Here is a 7354-nt window from a genome sequence, read left to right on the forward strand (position 1 = left end):
ACCGTGGAAAGCCGGGAAGGTTTTATGACTTCCCATGAATTTGTGGCTCCCCCAAACAACTCTTGGCAGGAAATTAAGGAAAAATGAAAATGTTGGACAGAACCATCTGGAGTCTCCTTAGCCCTGAAATGTGGATAGGAGGCAGAAAGAGAATGTGATGCTGAGGGTACTCGATTTTTCTCTCCTTCCTCATCCATCTTCAGCAAGTTCGCTATGGACTATGAAACTGAGATTCAAAAATACTGACTGGCAAGCGCCTGCGGTTTACCTCACCCAACATGTCATGGAACTACTTATCTAAAAACAAGAAAATCGATCCGCTCACCAAATGGAGATCCCCCATCGAGTGGCAGACTCTCATGATTCGGATCGTACTTTTCACCTTGAAGGCCCGGGACTGCTGCACTCAGGATGAAAAGTAAATATGTACCTAGAACGACGGCTGCTCGTGTGGAACTGGCACTCTCAGGGATGAAAATAGAAATGATCTCTTAATGTGTGGGAGACGTTTGGCTAAAAGGAAAGAAGTAAGTAACTGAGACGCTCTCCATCCCCGTGGCTGCCTGGGAAGGGCTGCGAGAGGGGCCCCCCGGGCTGAGGATGCTCCAACCAGCAGCCGGGTTCCCCGTGTGTCCATCTAGTGTGCATCTGGAGAGCACTGTCCCCAGCTACAGATGGCCCAGGACTGTGTGTACGGCACAGGGAGTCTGGCTGGGACATCACGAAGTCAACTCAGGAACGTCCTCTGCAGATGACATCCTCCATGCACCGAGATCTTCTTGTGCGTCGGGAGAGACTAGAGCATGGAGTTAGGGTTCGTGATGATTCCTTAACCCCATGGTCCCCTAATACCTCGTACCCCCAACTGGACACAGCCACCACAGTCAGCCACTTTCCAGGGGAGGAGCTCGGAAGGCAGCAGGAAGCCCAACCTGGATGAAGGCATTTGGAGTCAACAGCACCTTGACCTCAGAGGCCTGGTCTCACTGAGTTGCTGAGGCTGGCCTCCCACACACCATCCTCCTGCCCCGGCCTCCTGAATGGCTGGGATTACAGGTGGGCACCACGGTGCCCAGTGTGTCATCGGTAGCTTTGATGTGCTTTCTCATTCTCAGCCATGGCAAGATGGGGGACCAAGACAGAGGCACAGAGCCTGATCTAAACCGCTCTTCCAAAAGGGGTCTGAGAGCAGAGGGTGCTCTAACTCCCCACCGTCTCCTGGACTGAGCCACGAGCACTCAGCCTTTCTCAGGAGGACCATGGACATCTACGTGGAGTTTTGGGGAGGAAGGCTGCTGACCCATGTGCAGCCAGTCTGCACTCTGCAGGGTGCCGGTCTCTGATCTCCCTGCCCCCCCCAGCCCCCCTCTGCAGAGCTCTGTGACTGCACAGCAGTGGTCCTAAGGCAGCAGGGGCCGGTACTAGGGGTCAGCTCCACAGGGGCCCTGGACAGTTCCCCCTGGGAGACATGTCTTCCAGCAAGGGTGTCTGTCCACGAAGAAACAATTTGCACAGGAAAACAACACCATTCATCTTAACTAATGGTTTTCTGTAAGTGATCATTAACAGGCCAGTGTTTACAGATTCATGTTTTTACTGAGGGCGTTTGACTACAGCATAGATCTTGTTCCTTGCCTAAACGTTCCTTTAAAAGGGTTCCATTTATTATGATTAAGTGTAAGCTAGGGTGGGCCATTAATTGACTGCAAATAAGTCTGAGTGAAGCCCAGACATTCACAACAGTATTTTTAAAAAGCCTTGGTCTGTGTGGTGAACAGAGGAGAATGTCACCTTCTCTGAGTCTGCGACCAGGAGGGACAAGCAGCCCTGGCTGGAGGTGGCACTGCCTCTTAAAACAGACTTGTGATCTCCATGGGAAAACTGGAGACTGTTAACCAAGACCCAGGACGACGTTCATTGCGGGTTTAAACGTCACCATGGGCAGGAGGAAAACTGCAACTCCACGTGAAAGACCCTAGCCCAGTCAGCCTAGTTACCTAAGGCCAAGATATGAAACCAAGATACCAGGCAGGCCATAAACAGGTTCAGGCGCCAGGCATGCTCTCCGGACAACCGGTTGAAGAACAGAGCACCCGCATCCTGAGGCATGAATGAATAAACCGGAACAGATAAGCAGGAACAGAAAGAATAGAATGCAGACCTGTGGTTTGTGGAATGCAGACCTGTACCCCCTAGGTGGCCTATATGCTAGATTTAAACAAACCAATAAGAAACCTGTTGCTTCCCGCGCGCGTGAAACCTGTCCCAAACCCTATAAAAATCTCTGTATCCCCAAGCCCGGTGTGCCAGTTCACCAAAGCTCCGGCTGAGGTTCTGCTGGGCACCCGCAGGCGCCTGTGTCCCAATAAACCAACCTCTTGCTTTTGCAGCCAGTGTTTTGTGTGATTCTCCTTGGACAGGGATACGGGGGTCTTTCATTGGACGGGGGTCTTTCATTGGAGGTCCCACCGAGATAGCCCCCCCCACCCCGTCCGGATCCCTGCCCTAGGACCACCGGCATCACTGGGAGGTAAGCTGGCCAGCTCATGTCGTGTTTGTCGTGTTGTCTGGTGTCACTTCTATGTCTGTAATGTTTGTAACTCTTGGCTGATACTTTGTTTCTATGCGCTGCATTTGTACAATTACGCGTAGTCGCTTTGTATTTTGGGCAGCTTGAGAAGGAGTTGACGAACTCGGACTTCTCCCCTGCCACCCCGGGAGACGTCCCGGGGAGCACTTTGTAGGCAGCAGCGAAGCTCCTGCTCCGCCTAAGCCATTTGGTCTTTGTAGGCAGCGGCGAAGCTCCTGCTCCGCCTAAGCCATTTGTTTTGAATTTGGGCGGTGCTCTTTCTATTCGGTCTGATTGTAGTGTTATTGTGATTATTGTGTTATTGTTTCCGTCTCTGTATTCTATCTCCTCATCTAAAATTAATATGGGGCAATCAATTACGACCCCTTTGAGTCTCACCCTCAACCATTGGCAGGACGTCCGGAATCGGGCAGATAACCTCTCGGTAGAAGTCAAGAAGAAAAAATGGATAACACTTTGTACTGCAGAATGGCCAACACTCAATGTGGGTTGGCCAAAAGAAGGTACATTTAACCTAGATCTTATATTACAGGTGAAGTCCCAGGTTTTCATCCAAGGTCCTCAGGGACACTCTGACCCTACATCGTTACCTGGGAAAATTTGGCCTCTGACCCTCCCTTTGGGTCGCCCCTTTCTCTCCGCCTAAGCCTGCTCCACGATCTCCTTCCGAAGCCCCACCCCCACCCTATCAGCCCCAACCTGTACCGGCTCCTGATTCCATCCAGGTTTCCTCGGAGGAAGAAGAAGAACAAGTAGATCCAGCCACCAATAACCCTCCGGGTCCATCCCCCATGGTCGGGAGACATCCCCAGCCCCTTTCTGTGTTCTGAGTGGATTGTCTGTAGTAAAGTATTCTGTGAAGTATTTGGTAAAGTATTTTGTAGCTGACGGATCCGCGATCCGCCTGAGCCTTTAGTTTCTGGGTAGCAATCCACGACACACTGCGAATTCTGTGGTCGTGCTGCGAATTCTGTGTTTTTGTTTCTGTTGTCCTGTCTGTCTCCACCCCAACACCCTGGCAAGAGAACTAATCTCCCAATCTGGGGTTGTCAGACCCAATCTGAGGGGGATGCTCTCCCAATCCGTTTGTCTGAAGAGAAGGCCCCAGTCGGCTTGGGGCCAGCACCCATTTTCATTTTTTTGACAATCTGAAATGGGAATCTATGTCTTTGTGTGTGTCTCTGTGTGTCTTTTTGTCTGTGTCTCTGTTAAGTGCAATGGTGAGCACTCTGGACTCTGAATCCAGTTAAGTGTGATGGCATTGTTTTACTTTGAACCGATGCAGAGTCCCAAATTCTAATCTGCCTTAGAGGTGTGGAGATAATTTTAGCTAGATTTTAATCTAAATTGTAAGCAAGATTAGGGAAGCAGTGTTTTCTTTTCTTCCCATAGTTGGCCTGAGTACACCCGCTGCGGTTAAGGAATGCCTGCTGGGGATCTAAGAACTTTGATATCTTGCTTTAACTTTTCTCAAAACCCGGTCCTCATTATTAAATTGGCATTAATTGGCTTTGGGGATGGGAGCTGAACTTTCAGTCATAAATTCTGTCCCAGACGGGGATTCCACACCGAGGTAAGTGCATACACCCCATGTCTGTTTGAGATGCATCTCTCTCTCTCTCTTTCTTTCTGGAGGTAAGGTGGGCACCTGACGGCTACTTAAACGCAACTAGTGCAGCCTCCACTCTACAAGACTCGGGTGAGAGGTTTCTCGGCCTAGGCAGCTCTCAATCACCTGTTCGGTACAGAGCAGGCATGTTGGGTTCTGCCAAAGCCGCTTCCAAAACTTTTCTGTCTGGGCCTGGAGAGCAATTGGCGTGAGTACACAGTGTCCCGAATCCCGATCTGCCTCGGATGCGTGGAGGTGGAGGAAGGAGTTTGGAACAACTGCGGAATCCCGGTCTGGGCTACTCTCAGACGTTTCCAAAGGTTCCTTTCTCTTGAGCCCTCTCCCGACAGCCCTCAGGGGTATCTAGGGTGATCGGTAGATGAATGGCACTGAGGGAAAGCCCCAATCACATTTGCCTCCGTATGGGCCGGCAACACTCCCAACCCCGCATCCATTCCTCCTGGATGCTCCCCTTCCTTCGCAGGTCAGAAATGTTAGCAATTCTCAAAAGAAAAATTTGGGCCGATCAAAGTACATACACCCTTCCCCCTTTAAGACCTAAAGCAGATTAAAAACTGACTCTACTGGAAGGTTAGGAGATAAACCAGATTGCCTGGAATTGGATCTATTCAAAGGAGCTAATCTTGCAAGTGAAAGGGAAACTGAGGAATTCCCAGCAGCTGCCAGAGCCTTTTTTGCTTTAGGGAAATTTCCTCATTCTTTCTCTGCATTGTAAGGATTACCCCACCTAAATGCAGTAAAGTCAGTCACACTGAGACCCCATGTGAGAACATCTGGTCCACTCATGGGAAATCTAAGGTGCCACTGATTGGAGTCATAATTAAATGAAGGTTCAAAACCTGGAGAGATATTTTCTTATCTGGTCTGTTTTAAAGGTTATAGATTGTTTCTTGGGGATGATTTTGGCTAAATGTGCCTTTTTTGTAACAATCTGGTATCTGAATGGGTTTCTGAAGCACTGCACAATCTTGCAGTTAAAAGTTGGGTTTAAGTAATTGTTTAGTTTAAGACTTCAGATAATTCATACCAGAGAACTTAAATACTTAGGATAAAAAAATTAAAAGAACTCTACTTCCAAGTTGGCAAGTAACTCCCAATCATTCAGTTATATTTTTTTATCAATCTTTGAAGTAGGTAGCCTAAGGAGATTTCACTAGGTATACAGTGCATTGATTTGGGCAAGGATAGTAAATTATGATTTGGTATCTGTTTCTCTCAGTGTGTAAGATTTTAAAAAAATGTTAAATTAAAACGTTGGTCTGGCTTATTGAAATGACATTTATTAGCAACAGTCTTGGAAATTTTCAAAGCTTAATTTTAGATATACATGGTAGTGTGTGGATTTTTTTTTTCCAGGTGATTTAATGTAACTTAATACTACTTTAGGAACTTCAGAACAAAGAAAGTAGCTTAATGATCCTGAAGGAACTTCTTCTGATGGTGGCTTTTATATTATCAAGAAAGATCCTATTTTCAGTCTTGTGTGAGTAAGTTTTTCTAGTGTAGGAAGATAAATTGTGACTTATGGTTAAAATGCCTTAGGCATAAAGTTTCTGCTCAAGAATTCCGGTTTTCCCAGTTCCTTCCAGACCTCAGCTAGGGGGCAAACAGAAGCAGCTTGGAGCTCAGGCCCAAGGAAAAAAAAAAGTAAAGGTGTCTTTTACCTGAACTCAAACTAGATTAAACCAAAGAGTAAATTGTATGGCATTTACTAATTACTGGCCGGTCAACTTTTTAGGACTTTTGCTTTTTTTTTCTTAGATTCTGTATTTTTATTTTTTTCTTTGAGCTCATGATTTTGTTCCTACAGACAAGTTAATGTTTTTCTGATAAGTTCTATTTTTGATCAACTGGAGTTTTTTTAACATTGCAATGAGATTTCACCTGAGAAAGCTGCAAGGCCTTCACCATTGTGTTATATGTTACACTTGTGTTACGTGTTGTATGTCGGTATGTCTGTATGTGTATATGTCCATATATCCTGCAGTGATATGACAATTGACAGATGAGGAGCGCTCATGAAAAATTTAAAAATGGATCCAAATATCTTTGATTCACGTGATTCAAATGGTTCAATTTAAATTGGGTAAACAGATGAAAGTAAAGATGTCTTAAGTTAAGCTTATAAGTTATTCTAGGTGTTAAAAAAAGGGGGGCCCTAATAAATGTCTATGAAATAATCTGCTCAGATTCAAAGGTTTACAAGTATTGTTTCAAGATGTGAACAGAAGGAGGTTAACAGATGAAAGAGAAACTAGAAGGTTCTAGATATGGATTTAATAGAGGGAAAATGTGTTTCTGGATTAGAAAGTCTAATTAAGAGGGTTTAAGTAAGTGATAATTAAGGTCTGTGCAAGTTGGTTATAAGTGTAAGTTTTTGAGCAAAGTAATCTTAAAGAAATTAAACAGCTGGTTAAACAAGTGCTGTTGTTTTAGAGAATTGTGCTATGTTATTTCTTTAAAAGCTAAACTTGGTTAATATAAAATCATCAATGTAATTATGGTGTTATTAATGTGTTCATATCTTCCAGGTATACAAATCTGTAAGGTAGAAGCTTTAGAAAGAGCATTATATCAACCTGGTGTTCTAAAACTGTATGATAATTTTAGGCTTAAAAGAAAAACATGTTGGAAATTTATTTATATCATTTGTGTTCTATAACTGGACTTGTTATCAATAAGTTATGTGATGTTCCATGTTACTTTTTACACTGAGATACAATTTAGATGTATTTTTAAGTTAATGAGAGCCTAATCTATGTAAAGGTTTTATTGCAAAACAAAAGTACTTTGCTACTTCTCTACAAAAAGTTAAAAGCTTTCAGCTTCTCTTTAATTCATGTTTTAGATGTGATATTATATTGTGTTAGCTAATATTCATGTAAATTTGAGCAACAATTTATGTAAGCTTTATAAAATGATGTCTAAAAAGCAAAGATCAGCTTCAGAATTTAAGACTTATGATGAGCCCCGCCTTACTTGGGATAAGGCTGTATGTCCCATCTCATGTGAAAGTGACCATGAAAGAAGTAGGCCAGATTTCAGTGCATTTAAGGTTGTGTCAAAAGTTGGTTTTTGTCACGATTGCCAGGACCTCAAACAGGGGATTATAATGTATAACTCTGCCAGAATTC

Source organism: Ictidomys tridecemlineatus, chromosome 16 (genome assembly GCF_052094955.1).
Source record: "Ictidomys tridecemlineatus isolate mIctTri1 chromosome 16, mIctTri1.hap1, whole genome shotgun sequence".
NCBI lineage: Eukaryota > Metazoa > Chordata > Mammalia > Rodentia > Sciuridae > Ictidomys > Ictidomys tridecemlineatus.